This window comes from Pipistrellus kuhlii, unplaced genomic scaffold (assembly GCF_014108245.1).
Source record: "Pipistrellus kuhlii isolate mPipKuh1 unplaced genomic scaffold, mPipKuh1.p scaffold_m20_p_9, whole genome shotgun sequence".
NCBI lineage: Eukaryota > Metazoa > Chordata > Mammalia > Chiroptera > Vespertilionidae > Pipistrellus > Pipistrellus kuhlii.
Window position 1 is genome coordinate 24,634,850 of NW_023425595.1, and position 15,247 is coordinate 24,650,096.

The 15,247-nt window shown below is 44.7% G+C and overlaps 1 pseudogene; it reads left to right on the plus strand.

Annotated features, from left to right (window-relative positions):
• Window positions 1-15,247, plus strand: part of LOC118713170 — a 48,509-nt pseudogene that overhangs the window by 20,475 nt on the left and 12,787 nt on the right.

Sequence of the window (15,247 nt, forward strand, 5' to 3'; positions counted from 1 at the left end):
GGGTGCCCCTGGGACTGTGCTGTTGTTTTGTGCAAATATAAATTCTCTGGTGACCTGTGAGTGCTCTTGGAAAGTGTGGAAGTTGCAGAACAGAGGGATCAGAGTGAATAATAATAATTGTCCACACTGTGCTGGGACTCCAGCTCTCAATAGGGACTTCAATTCTCTCAGCCACCCCATGACATCAGTAGCTTCTGGATGGCCCTTTTATGAATGAGGAGACAAGAACTCAGAGTGGGGAACATCCAGGTCTTTTGTCACTAAAGCCTATGTACTTCCTAATGCACTGCATGTGACACTTTACATTGTTTTTGGAGCATGCTCCCTGCGCAAGGAGGAAAGATCTCCGCCAGATGAAAATGAAAAGGTTCTGATAAGGACACTTGAAAGTTCCTTCAAGGCCCCTCTAGGCCTAGAAAGACCTCAGGGAGGAGTGTATATATAGACATGTGCTTACATTTACCTGGAGGCTTGCTCCTCAACCTAAGACTATCACAGATTGTCCACTTGCTCACTTAGCTTATTTTCTAGCTTTGTAAATATTCAGAACAGGTGGACCAAAATAAGGACAAATGCCATTTAATTTGAACCTGAACTCCTGCCTCACAGCCCACTGCTTCAGTCAGTCCATGAGGAAAAACAATATTACACTCCAACTAGCAAGGCACTGGCGTATGAAACAGCATTGGTGGCACAATAGTTTATTGGCAAAGAGAGGGGAGACTTGAAAAAAAAATCAATTTTGTTAAAAATAAACAAACTATAATTTTACCTTCTTGACGAGAAACATTTTCAAGGCAAATGAAAATGGCATGGCATTTCAATTTCTAGAAACTATTGCAGAATCATCTTTACAACACGTTGCCTAATACCAAATGTCAAGGTCCCCTGCAACCTGCCCCTGCCAATCCTTCCTCCCTGCACGAACCTTGGCTCCAGCAGTGATGAGCCACTTCCTGTGGTACACTTTACTGATCATTCTTCCAAGATTTGGGGCAGCCACCACCATCCCCATGAGCTCTTTCAGATATTCCTATGCCAAGGCCCCATAGAATTGCACATCATCCCATCAATACTTCATATACCACATTAAACAAATGGTTTTGCTTCTCTAGACTGCCATAGTCTGTTCGAGCTACTATAATAATAAATAGCATAAACTGGGCGGCTTATCACAGCAAACATCTAGTTCTCACATTTCTGAAGGCTGGGAAGCCCAAGACTGGCACCAGCAGACTGGGTGTCTGGTGAGGACCCACTTCCTCATAGATGGCTGCTATCTTTTTGTCATAATTGTACCTGGCAGAAGGACCAAGAGAGCCTTCCTGGGTCTCTTTCATAAGGACACTCATTCTACTCATGATGGCTCTGCCCTCCTGACCTAACCACCCCACTACCACCACCAAAAGTCCCACCTCTTAATACCATCAGGTTGGGCATTGGGTTTGCAACAGACTAAACTTGAGGGGACACACATATTCAGACCATAGCACCATTCAGACTATTTATGCAGCATTGGTAGTGTGCCCAGGCTGTCCCTAAGAGCATTTGCATGTATCATAACGGGCTTTATAATACTCTCATGAAGTAGACATAATTTTTATATTCCCATTTTACAAATAAGGAGATCAAGGTACAAAGAAGAAAGGCACGTCTTTCAAGGTTAACAGCTCGTAAGTGATCGGGCCAAGACTTAAACCCAAGTAATCTGACTACCACCACCCTATATTCTCCCGTCTCTTTTACTAAACAATGTAACATCTGCTTTTCTAACATAGCCACCACCATCCAAAGCCCTCAGGCTGGAGGCGGAGAGTCAGCCAGCTCGGCTGCTCCCCAGCTCCGTCTCCCCGCAACCTACTTCCCCACCCCTCCTCCCCACCCCCCTCCCATTGCACCTGGACACCCGGCAACCTGCTTCCTCTGAAACAGGTAAATTGCTTCAGGGAATGACAGGCCACTCCCCTTTCTCTGAAGATAGAAACTGTTCCCTCAGCCCAGAGTGATTTAGTTGGAAAAAACTGATTTCACGCTTTGCTGAGTGTGATTGTCCTTGAACACCAGAGCGCATTATCTGCCGCCTGCGCGCCTCCCAGCACGGGCTGCTGTGGCTGCGGTTCAGGGGCGCAGCAGGGCCCTCCATGGGAAAGATCTCAGATCTTCAGCCTTCGCTGGTCCCCTGGGAGCTTGGGGAGGGCAAAGCCATCAGGTAATCAGCTTTTCTGTCTACAACACAATTTTCTTGCCCTTTAGTCCCCCAACCCCCTCACTTCCCACCCTGCCCTCACTTTTCCTGTTTTCCCGCAGGGGCTGCAGTCCCCCATAGGGCCCCTCGCCCTTGGTTGTTCCACAGGCTCCTCAGCATCCACATTCCTCAAGGGGAATTTCCCTCCCCAGATCTGTTTCGCTGTGTTCTCATTCATGTCACCTTCAGCAAGCCAGTCCCTAAGCCAAGCATCCCCTGGATTCTGCCCTCCTGTTAGGGATGTCCAGGTCCTCTCTCTCATGCTGACATTCTAATCTTAGACGGTGGCCCAGGGTCCCTGCCTCCAGCCCCACTGCACAGGATGGCATAAGACTGACTACTCACTGCCTGGGACCTTGCAGAGAACTGTCAGGGGTCTCTTCCAGACAAGTGTGGAACACCAGCACCCAGGGGCACTATGGGGCCTGGCTTGGGCTGTGGCCTGTGTGGTCGAGGGCAGAGAAGCAAGGAAATGAAATCAGATCTCTACAGTCTCATGGTTAAGCCAGGGGTCAAGTGAAGTGTAGAAACCCAGCTAAGGTTGGGAGAAGGAAGCCAGGGGCACAGATGGAGCTGGGAAAACAAACAAGTGCAATAGCCATGGAGGGGGTGGGGGATGGTGGTAGGTCTTTCTAATGCATTTGGCATGTTAAAGGGAAAACTGCTATTTCAGTGCTTCTTGGGTGCCTTTGGATGAAGTTCATGAAAAGGTGGCCAAGTTCAGCGAAGCCACTGAGTGGTTTTTGGATGTGCAAAGAAGGTGCCAGGTTTGAGGGCTGAGGGTGGAGAGCTACAGAGCTCTGGGAATGGAACTAATAGAAATCTGGTGGCTCAGGCAGGGAGCTGGCAGGAGAGGGGAGGAGAAGGTTTCCAAGGCTGAACACAGAGAAGCTGACAGCAAGGCCTAATGAGAAAGCGGCTGGTGAGAGTTTCCAGCACAGGAAGCCATCATTAGTCATCTAGACACCAACAAGGAAGGTATGATCTCCTGTGTGATGTGCTCAAATCTACTTGTCACCCCAAAACAGGCTGTGCTGTCCAGTGTGATGTGCGCAAATCTACCTGTTACCCCAAGTCTACTCAGGAAAGTCTACTCTGCAAGAGGCCTCATGTTAGAAGTAACCTAGGGAGAAATGAAAATTGAGGAGATGCATAAAATGGAGCAAGGAAGTGTCAGAAGAAGTAAGTTACAGAGAGGGGATCGAGGATCCAGGAAAGGTAAGATAACAGTGGGGTGCTATGCTCTCTCATCTATAAAATGGAATGGGAGTCATTTGTCCATCCCCATTAAAGCAGTGGTTCTCAACCTTTCTAATGACCATTTAATACAGTTCCTCATGTTGTGGTGACCCCCAACCACAAAATTATTGTTTTAATATATTTTATTTATTTTTTACAGAGGAAGAGAGAGGGATAGAGAGATGGAAATATCGATGAGAGAGAATCATCGATCAGCTGCCTCTTGCACACCCCCCACTGGGGATGTGCCCGCAACCAAGGTACATGCCCTTGACCGGAATTGAACCTGGGACCTTTCAGTCCGCAGGCCAATGCTATATTCACTGAGCCAAACCGGTTTCCGGCCATAAAATTATTTTTGTTGCTACCTAATAACTAATTTTGCTACTGTTATAAATCATAATGTAAATATCTATGTTTTTTATGGTCTTAGGTGACCCTGCTAGCCATTCTCAACATGTGGGTCATGGGCCTAAGACAGATATTTACATTACGATTCATTAACAGTAGCAAAATTACAGTTATGAAGTAGCAACGAAAATAATTTTATGGTTGGGGGTCACCACAACATGAGGAACTGTATTAAAGGGTAGAGGCATTAAAAAGGTTGAGAACCACTGCATTAAAGGATAGAAATGGCCCAACAGATGGGAGGACGGGAGACAGCCAGGTGGCTGACAGCTGCATTAGGTTACTGACCAGAATTTGAAGGTTTAAGCAGAGTGCACCAGAGGGAAGTTAAGCCTGGAGGAGAATTTTTAAAATTAGGCATCAGTGGCTGCAGGAGGGACTGGGGCTGGAGCTGTTACTGGCATTAACTTGAACAGCCTTAGGCAAAATGAGAAGAAAGGAGGCTCCCAGAGAACCCAGCCAACGCTGAGGTTATGGACATGCATCAGAGACAAGTGAGGGAGGACAGCTCTGTGTCTGGGTTAAGAAAGTGGGGGGAAGAGGGTTCATCTGGGATGAGTGTGCCAGAAGTGCCAAAGGAGGGCAGGTGGACAGAGACGTGGCGGGAATATACATCCAGCTTCTCTGCACCTGTCCTGGGGGCTGAAGCAGCCTGCATTTCACTTGACCCATTCAGACGATGGAAAAAAGAGCCAGTGAACCCTACGCAGCTGTGTTATGTGTCTCTGGGACCCCCAGGTCTGTCAGAGTTCAATTCCTGGAAACAATGCTGCTGGTGGAAGCACAGTTAACGATACCCCTCTCACCCCCTGCCCTTAGTAGCTGCTGAGTTCTGCAAATTCTACCTCCTAAGATCATTTTCTGCTTTTCCTTCAATGCTCCTTTCTGTGCTTGTTTCTCGTGGGCCTGTTGTCATGGGGCCTGGTCTGCTGTCCTTTCATTAGGTAGTTCTCAGACTTCCCTTCAAGGGTTGGGTACATACCAGCAGGTGCTCGATGGATGCTTATTAAGTGAATGATTTCCTGTCAAAAGCCAACCCCTTATACCCACACCCCCCACTACACACTTGTACATGTGCACATGCACACATATATGCAATGCGAAGACACACACTCTTTGATTACTAGGGCCATTTCTTTCCTTTAAAAAAAAAACCTTGTCCCAGACAGTTTAATATCCATTTAAGTGTACAAGTACAATTTGCCAACATGGGAGAACTGTAGGATCTTGCATTGTGTTATGGAAATCAGACATGTGCTACTTGCTTACTCTCTAGCTTTGCATGGATTGGGGAGCAAGAAAACCATCCTGCTCCACCACAGTGATTGATATAGCTGTCTTTAAAGTTATAAGCTGATCCTTCCAGGGCTGCTTAGAAGCAGTCCCCCCTTTGCCCTTCTCTTCCCATCATCTTCCTTTCTTCCTACCCTCGCCCACCCCCCCTCAATTCACCATTTACTTGTATTTGCTATAATGTTAGGTACTGTAGTAGGCTCTGTAAATAACTTATCTTAATTACTCCTCACCACCACCCTCTGAGATGAGTACCAGTATTTCCACCAATATATATAAAAGGCTAATATGCTAAGTGTCCCCTCGGGAGTTCAACCAGGAGACCTGGAGTTTGATCGCTCGCTATGATGTACACCAACCACTAGGGGGCAGCATGGAACAAAGGAAGGCCCAGCCAGAGCCGAAAGGCTCCCATCAGCTCTGATCGCTTGCCAGGCCTAGGGACCTTACCCGTGCACAAATTTCATGCACCAGGCCTCTAGTTTAGAGACGTGTTCATAGCCCTGGGAGTAGGGAGCAGTGGTTGTCTTTGTCTCCAAAGCCCCTGCTCTTTCTGCTCTCCTGGGCTGCCTCTCACTTGCATCAAGTTCCTCTAGCCTGTCTCCTATCTTTATTTCCTTTAGCATCTCCATAAAGTCCTGCTCGCTGGCTGCCAGTGTTGGTCCTCTCCCTTAATTCAGAATATGTTAGATCAAGTTCTTTTCATATTTGTAGTGTTGCTTATGGAAAACCCTGATCGCCTTCTACAAGAAGATGTAGTGTGGTCCTTAATAAATATGTTACTAGATTTGAAATCATTTCAATGTCTTCCAGATTTCACTTTGATTCTATGCTGCCTCCACTGCTGCACTGTTAGCTAGGAGAACAGGGACACAAATCCAGTTCGATTGTGTAACCTTGCAAAGACTTTATCCAATGGAAGGAAACTTGAATTGGGGTGGTGAATACACAATACAATCTATAGATGACATATTATAAAATTGTAGCCCTAAAACATATATATAGAGAGAGAAGGTTTTATCCAGAGACTGGGGCACTAGGGATAGTCAGCTGATACTTTTGAGTAAAGGGCAACAGCAGAGTATAGAGTGGGCTCCACAATCAAATAGTCCCAGATCTGATTCTACTTCATCATGTCCAACCCGTGACCTTGAGCAAGAAACTCAATTTTCTGAACCTTAGCTTTCAAAATGGAGAGAATAATAGCATCCACTCAATATTGTATGAGAAATATGCATAAAAGAATTAGCATATTGCTAAATAGATGATAGCCCTTATCATAATAATAGTGATGAGTTACTATATCCTTCCTGTCTCTGACCCTTTGGGACCAGCCAACATATCTACCCAACCTCCCAGGCTTGTTCCTGGCAATTCTTTTGGACCTTTCTGATTGTTACCATCCTGCTCTCACCTTGACCCCACTCCCCAACTGTAATCTCTGGTTTGTGCATCCAGCCTTCTTATTCCAATCCTGATCCATCCTTGGCACATGATTTTTTGCATTCGGTTCCTTGTGTTTGACTTGTTGATGCTCCCTCATGGTTGTGGGCTTAGATGGGTCCTTGGTTCTTCCTAGAGCCAGGGGTCTGACCCTGTCCTGACTTAACCAAAGGCCAGCCAATCTGCCTTAACTCTTCCTATTTCCTATTCACACCCCTTCTAGCAAAAAAGAGAAAGAAGGAAGGAGTAAGAACAGGTGGGAGGAAAGCAAGGAAGAAGAAAGGGCTTCTGTGAGGCTCTCCCGACTGTTCCCTGGGCTTATTTTCTAATGACTGAACTGGTATTGCTGTTTTTAACCTTATTTCCACTCAGTTCACCATCCATGTAATCACTGGAATAACAGCAGCAACAACTGCGAGCATGTATTAATCATGCATTACGCATGTGACAGGTACAATTCAGAGCACTTCATGAACATTAATCCCTTTCCCCCTCACTACTGACATATTAAGTAAGCAATAATAGTAGCTTCATTTTAAAGTTTGAGAAGCTGACATGCCCTTGCTCACTCCCCTGAGCACCTTGCCCAGGGCTGCACAGCCAGTGAAGCAGAAGCTGAGATTGCCATCAGAACAGTCACCCAGGATGAACCTGATTGCTGTCTTTGCATTAGACTATGAGCACATTCTTCAAGCCAGGTGGAGGAAGCTTTTGAATCAACCTATTCAGGTTTGGCTACTACTTGGGGCTGAACTTTGGAGAGAATTAATATTTGTGCAAAATTTTTCCCTATTCCATTGCACAAAATTTCCCCTAAAAGGCAACCAAAATTTAAGAATCCTTTGAGACTAGAGACAGAGTCAAATACCCTACTATCCTCCCATCCTGATACATATATGTAACAGTAGGTTCCCACAGGTCAAGAACGGTCATCCATCTTTCTACTTCCCTTACACTCTTTCCCAGCACAGTGCCCCACCCAACACATGCTTTGAACACTTCTGTATGCATCTCTCCAGATTGTACTGAGCATTTCATGAAATCCTATATAATAAAAGCCTAATATGCAAATCGACTGAATGCACAAATGACTGGTGGAACGACCAGTCACTATGACATGCACTGACCATCAGGGGGCAGACACAAATGCAGGAGCTGTCCCCAGCCCACAGGCCCCTGGCCAGCCAAGACAGGTACCAGTGGGAGGCCCCCCTGACCACCCCGCTGGTTGCCCCACAGATGGGCCCTGATCATTGGCCAGGCCTAGGGGCCCTACCCATGCACAAATTTCATGCACTGGGCCTCTAGTAATATTTTAAAAAGTGTCTAGATGCTTTTCAAATTAATTTCATCATTATTGTTACTGTTATTGCTATCTCAAAATTGTTTCAACTATTTGAGGAGCTGTTAAAGAATTCTTGTGCCATTGGAAAATCTAAGGGGGAGGAAAGCTGTCTGCATCCTCTATCTTGCTAGATAGAGGCAGAGCCATGCAGAGTTGCTCTCAAAGGAGTCAGATTGTGGCTTGAAGACATCTCTATTAGTATGGTCTAAATTCTTCTTTTCTTGCTCAGACTCTATGGAGAAAGAGCAGCCTGGGGGTCACACCTTTGCCCTCCCCACCTGTGTGTGGCAGAGCCATCTGGAGCCCACCACCCTGTGGAGCGGGCACTCATTCCTTGACTTTGGCCGATAAACAAACCCGGAGACTGAGTAACCAGTCCGGGTGTTTGCATAAAGCAGTGGAGGGAACGTTCCCAGCACAGAGGACACAGCTGGGGAGGCTGTCAGAACACTCCAGGCCTCTGGGAAAAGGCAAGGCTTAGTCCCGCAAACATGGCCCCGGCCTGGGCTCGACCTCTGGATGCCACGTGTCACCGTCGGTGGGAAAATCAATAGACCCCTTGTCTGGAATGTGCACCCCTTCTCTTATGAAACACGGGAAACAGCCAGCAATTGTGTGAAAGGAAAAGCCTGTGTGTAAGCTTCCGCGGAGCAGGCGGACGAGCCCTGCCTCCCGCCAGCAGGTCAATACTGCTATTGTCTCCCTTCCCCGGGCGGTGATCGTCACTCAGCCTCCCAACATTCAGGCTCTAGGTTTCCAGATGAGCCAGGGCTGCTGTCCACACAGCTCTTTATTTATTTTTTTTATATATATGTTTTATTGATTTTTTACAGAGAGGAAGAAAGAGGGATAGAGAGCTAGAAACATCGATGAAAGAGAAACATCAACCAGCTGCCTCCTGCACACCCCCTACTGGAGATGTGCCCGCAACCAATGTACATGACCTTGACCTGAATCAAACCTGGGACCCTTCAGTCCGCAGACCGATGCTCTATCCTCTGAGCCAAACTGGTTTTGGCTCCACACAGCTCTTTAAAGGAAGGACAAAGGGGCATTTCAGTTTGGTTAGGGGAGCTTGGTGCTTCTTGGCTTGCATGAAGACTGGGCAGAAGAGAGCCCAGGTCAGGGTGATGCAGTGCCCCCCCTTTAGATCTTGGCTGCTCAGACCTGTTGCCCCTGGAGCCCTCAGAGATGCAGAGACAAGGCAAAGTCTCAAGGTGGGAGTGAGGAAGCTGCCTGGGTGCGGTGAGTTTGCTAAGCCAGGGTCACCAAGTTCTTACCCAGAAGCTGTGCTCCTAACCCTCTGGGATTATAAGAGGAAGCAAACAGCTTTAATCCTCAGCACTAAATTCAATTAACTGATAATGACTTCCAGGAACCATTTTGTCGAAAATGTTCTGATGTTGGGTTCCAGCTCAGTGGGAAAGAGTGGCGCAATGGATCAGGACCAATTGTGCGGAGTTGGGACCGTCAGAACATATGCCCCTCTCTGCCACCCCTGTCCTGGCCTTCCTTCTACATATGTTCTAATGGCTGTCAGAGTTACTCCTTCCCAAGGATCCCTCCCAGGCTGTGTACTGTCCACATGCATCCTCCTCTATCCCCACTATGGCTCGAGCCAGAAACCTAGATCTTATCACAAAAGACTCCTTTTCCTTTCCATCCAGATATGGGTAATCTACAAATCTTGCCAGTTCTACTTTCTCAAGATCTAAAAAAAAAAAAAAAAAAAAAAAAACCACAAAATCTTTTTAATCCATCCCCCATTGACAAAGCCTTTGTCTTAGCACAGTGGTTGGCAAACTGCGGCTCGTGAGCCACATGCAGCTCTTTGGCCCCTTGTGTGTTCTATCGCCACTTCTTCAAAATAGACTGGCCCAGACCGAAAACTGACTTCTGCACATGGGTGACGGAGTTTCAATTGCACTGTATGTGCACGCCCGCATGTGGTATTTTGTGGAAGAGCCACACTCAAAGAGCCACATGTGGCTCGCGAGCTGCGGTTTGCTGCTCACTGTCTTAGCTCATCTCTCACCTCGATGAGCTCGCCCTTCCAACAGGTGTATCTGACTTTGATGTCTTCCCACCTGGGTCAGCATCTGCCCTTCACACCCATCACAAAAGTGAGCGTAGAAAAGTTTATGTCAAGAATTAGAGGCTACAAGACTTCAATACAGAGAGGAGGAAGTCTTCAAAAGATGAAAGACCCATCTGAGATAGCTCCCAGAAAGCTATACCTCCCTGGACTCCCAGTGGCTAAAGTTCAGCATAGCTCTCTTGTTCCCTTGCTCCTTGATCTGTTTTCTCCCCGCCCCTCTTCCTCCCCCTCCTTTTCCCCCTTTGCCTCTCTTTCTCATTTGCCTTATTACTGATCTCCTAAATGCCTTCAAAAGCATCCTTATTTGAGTATGTGAATAACCAAAAATATTTATTCTTCAGCTTCAAAGTCTGAAAGAGCTAATAATTTTACCTTGTTCTTCCAGTAGCCTCATTATCTGTTTACTCCTGTCTCCAGAGGAGTCAGGTGTCCAGAGGAAAGCTTGAGGCAAAATATGGGTGACTGCTGTCCAATGAGTGGAAAGCAAGACATGGCAGCTCCTGGGGCTCAGGGAATTCCTTTCTTGGAGAGCCAGCCCTCGGCAGAGGGTCTGCCTGGCTAGCAAAGAGCAGTTTAATTTGTTTCCACCAGCTATCCACCAAATATAATGGGGATGATTTATTCTCTAGAGCAGTAGAATGGGCTTTATAGGCTTGTAAGAGAAAAACAGCATTTTGTAATAAAGCTAGCAGATGCCCTTGACAGGGAGGCAGGAAAGTTCATGACTCGGACATTAAGCTGTCAGAGTATGGCTGGACGGGTCAAATGCAGATAACCCTTGCACAGAGCCTGGTCCCAGATTCTGGGGAAGGCTTGAGCCACCTACTGGTGATGGGAAAATAAGACAGAGAGCCTTGTGGGGAGAGAGCCAAGGAGCCAATAAATCGCTTTTAATTACAAAATCCAAGGTGTTCATTTTAATTTTAATTGGAAAGTATGAAACAGTGTGCCTGTGTATTGCACATGGAAGGAAATGTAACACTTATTTTCAGGATTTCCAATGGATTTACTACCTGTTTTGATCATTTTGATGGTGTCTCCAGCAGCATCCTAAAGCATGGAGAAGGACAGAAAACATAGACATCACAAGATACCTAAGAAGGGTAATAAGCCCAGGAGGGTATTGAGGTCAGAAATATTGAGATCCATTAAAGGCAATCTTCAGTGCTTTTTCTAGGTCAAAGTTGAGTGGATTTTTAAAATAACTAAAAATTAACATTTTAACTGCAGAAATACTTCACACACCCTTAAAAAAAAAAAAATAGGAAGTTCTAGATGGACCTGGAGAGCATTATGCTGAGTGAAATAAGCCAGTCAGAGAAAGACAAGTACCATATGATTTCACTCAAATGTGGAATCTAATTAACAAATTGAACTAACAAGGAAAGCAGAGATAGACTCATAGATAAAGAGAAGGTTGACAGTGTCAGGGGTGGGGGAAGCTGGGTGCGGGTGGAGGGATTGAGCAAGAAAGAAAATAAAAGAGAGAGAGAAAACTCATGGACATGGACAACCGTGTGGGGACTGCCAGAGCATGAGGAGGGCGGAGAGGTGGAGGAGACTATAGGGGGTAAATGGTGACTTGACTTGGGGTGGGGAACACACAATGCAGTGAACACAATTTATTGGGGTGAGATGTTGTGGAACTGTATACCTGGAACCTGTATAATTTTGTTAACCAGTGTCACCCCAATAAATTTAATAAAAAGAAATAAATTTAAAGGAAACTCTTAATATTCTTCAGGAAAGTCTTCCCTTTCCCCCTGAGACTAGATTAGATCGTCTTATTATGCAAACTGCTTGCCTCCTGTACTTTTCCTTCCAAGTACTTCTCATAATTTTTAACTGTACAGCTATATGTTCCCCCATCTCTTTAATACCTAGCTTCCCACTAGACTATAAATTCTGGTCATCCAGAGCCAACTTGTCTTTTCTTCCCTGTTCTATCCCCTAACACTTGCCTGGGACATAATCTAAAGTCAAAGGGACTGATGATAATGATGGATTGTAAGATAGACAGGGAAGGAAAATGTGGACCTGAGGGAGTAATAAAGAGTAAAAAATGGTGGAGTGTATAGATTGAAGGTTCAAATGAGGATGACAAATTATTACAGTGTAGGATCTAGGTTGTTGGCAGGAGCATGTGAGAGGCATGGAATTGCAATTTTTAAGAGGAGATGTAGCTATTAGTGATGACAAGACTTGGACTAGGATATCACATAGGAGTTGGTAGCTGAAGTGGGGTGAGGAAATTCATCATGAGAGGTGAGGAGCTGAATGTCTGAGACCAGTAATTGGCTGTGTCTTCTCCACAGATGTTGGCATTAACAAAATGATGGCTAATGTCAGGAGTGGTTTAAAGAGCTGAAGACTTCAGTGAGTGATGGGAGACAGGGAAATCAGTGGCTGACAACAACAAGGACAGGTGCCAGGTGGCAAAGTCTGTTGGCATATGTTTCCTCCATCCATTTTTAAACAAATATGTACAAAGTGTATACTATATATGAAGCCAAATTCATGCTATGAGTGATACAAATAAGAATAAAATATTGTCCCTTCTTCAAGGAACTTACAATTTACTGCCTATAAATATAAATAATATTGAAAGGCATTTATTGAATTCAAACATTATCAATGGTCTTAGTCTGTGCCATGCATAATGATAGGCCTGTAAGTATAAAAAGACTCAGTGGCCAGTGTGGCTCAGTGGTTGAGCGTCAGACTATGAACTAGGAAGTCACAGTTCAGTTCCCTGTCAGGGCACATGCTAGAATTGTGGGCTTGATCCCCAGTGTCAGGTGTGCAGGAGGCAGCCGATCAATGATTCTCTTATCATTGATGTGTGTCTCTCTCTCTTCTTCTCCCTTTCTCTCTAAAATCAATTTTAAAAATAAAATAAAAAGAATAGAAAGACTTAGAGATCTTGCCTTCGAGATGTTTTTCATATAGGAGGAGAGACAAACAACAACATAAAAAATTATAATTCAACTGAATACATGCTAACAGTGAGGATTACACATGTTATCCAAGGGGCATGAGGAGGTTTCCTAATCTAAACTAATAAAGGAAATCAAAGAAGTTTTCTGGAAGAGAATATGTATTTGGATTTCAGTTCAAGCATTACCTCCTCAGAGAGGCCTCTGTTCTTCTACCCCACAAGTCACTTTCTTTCTCTTTCATGCTTTATTTCCCTTAGAGCATTTCTTATTCTCTGAGATGCTCTCATTTATTTATTTCCTATTCCTTTCTACCAGAGTGTAAGATCCAAGAAATCATGGACCTCTTCTATCTTTGGTCACCCATTATCTCCAAACATCAGGAACAGAGTCTGACACAAATTAGGTGTTCCATAAATATTTACTGGCTGAATAAATATTTACTGCCTGAATAAATGAATCTTTAAAGTGGCAGCCTCCTCCGTAAGCTCTGGTTAAAGCCGAGGCCATATTCCTTTGAGTTTTTAGTAATAGACACCCTGACATATTTTGAAGGGAGAAGTCATTCAAAGTACTTCTAACAAGACATTCTTCTCTAATGTAAATCATTCTGAATATCATATAACAATATCCTTAAAACACCAAAGTTGGCTGATGAAAGATAACATATTGAAAGACAGTTCCCCAAACAAAACTCTATTTAAATAAAATGTGGCAAACAATGGTCTACCTACAAATAGATTTCCATAAGGAACTATTGCGCAAAACAGAAAGCCACCTACTCTTACCTAAAATACATTGTGAGTTTCCATTTTAAATGGAAATTATACAGTGCCACATTCTCAGACACTAATAAGGCTTAATGAGATTACTGAACTTGGCAGAGACTGTCAACGTCCGTATCCTGACTACATTTCTGTTATAAACCAGAATTGCCTAAAATAGAATTTCTTGGAGTAGAATAGTTGGGTGAGATCTGAGTAAGTCTTCCCAGAAAATCGAGACTGTGAGAAGGGCTAGAGCCATAAGGGTGGTATCCTGCCAAAATAAATCTGCTCAAAATAATTCTGTCAAAATAAATATGTAAGTATTAAAACAATTCAAACAGGCTGCTTTACTACATGACTCATACATTTGGAGATGTTCCTGAACTTTGAGGTGATATATCATACTCATTTCTTTGGCCTCAACACTTCCTAAGAAACAACCACTAACATGGGTCATAATATCAATGGTGGCTGTATAATGGTTTAATGTAAACTTGGCTTTGACATATTGGAGCATCAGGACTGAGTGGTGATTCGAGAAAGTGATAAAAGATGGATCAACATAACCTAGAAGAGGGAAGGTGAACAGCAAAGACATGGCTTTGAAGAGCACAGGCTGCAATAGTTGAGATGGCAATGTGGGAAGTGCTGGGATTCTAAGCAGTTTCATTCTAACTGAGCCACCCAGCTCACAGAGGCTTCCAAGCCTTCCTCTCCACCCTTCCATTCACTTAGCTAAAAGCCAGCTCTGAGACAGCATTTCCTTATCTAAGGTCTGGAGTCATCGTTTGCATTCTATTTTGGTTTGAAGCTTATTATTGCTTCTCCTTCAATTAGCATACATTTAGGTAGAAAAGATCCTTTCCCTTTCTTTCTATGTAATTCTAAAACAAACATGTTTGGAGAGACAGGGTTAAGCACCAGTTTGGTGTCAGAAAATATAAGTTACAGCCAGTCTGATGTGGCTCAGTGGTTGAGGATCAATCTATGAAACAGGCATCATGGTTCAATTTCTGGTCAGGGGACATGCTCCAGATGTGGTTGCAGGCTCAATCCCCAGTGGGGGATGTGTAGGAGGCAGCTGGTCACTGATTCTCTCTCATCATTGATTTTTTTTTTAATCTCTCTCTCCCCCTCCCTTCCTCTCTGAAATCAATAAATATATATTAAAAATAAAATGTTACAAATATAGATAGATAATATGCATATCTTGTTTTGTTACTCTTACACTGAAACATTTTCTAAAATTATTTTGAATGGCCCATTGTTCTTCTGTGTGTGTGTGTGTGTGTGTGTGTGTGTGTGTGTATAAAACTAGGGGCCAGTTGCATGAAATTCATGCACTGGGGAGGGTTCCCTCAGCCCAGCCTGCCCCCTCTCACATACTAGGAGCCTTCAGGGGATGTCCTATGGATGGCTTAAGACCTAAGCCACAGTCTGGCCTCCCTTTGCTTGAGGTGACCAGGCTGA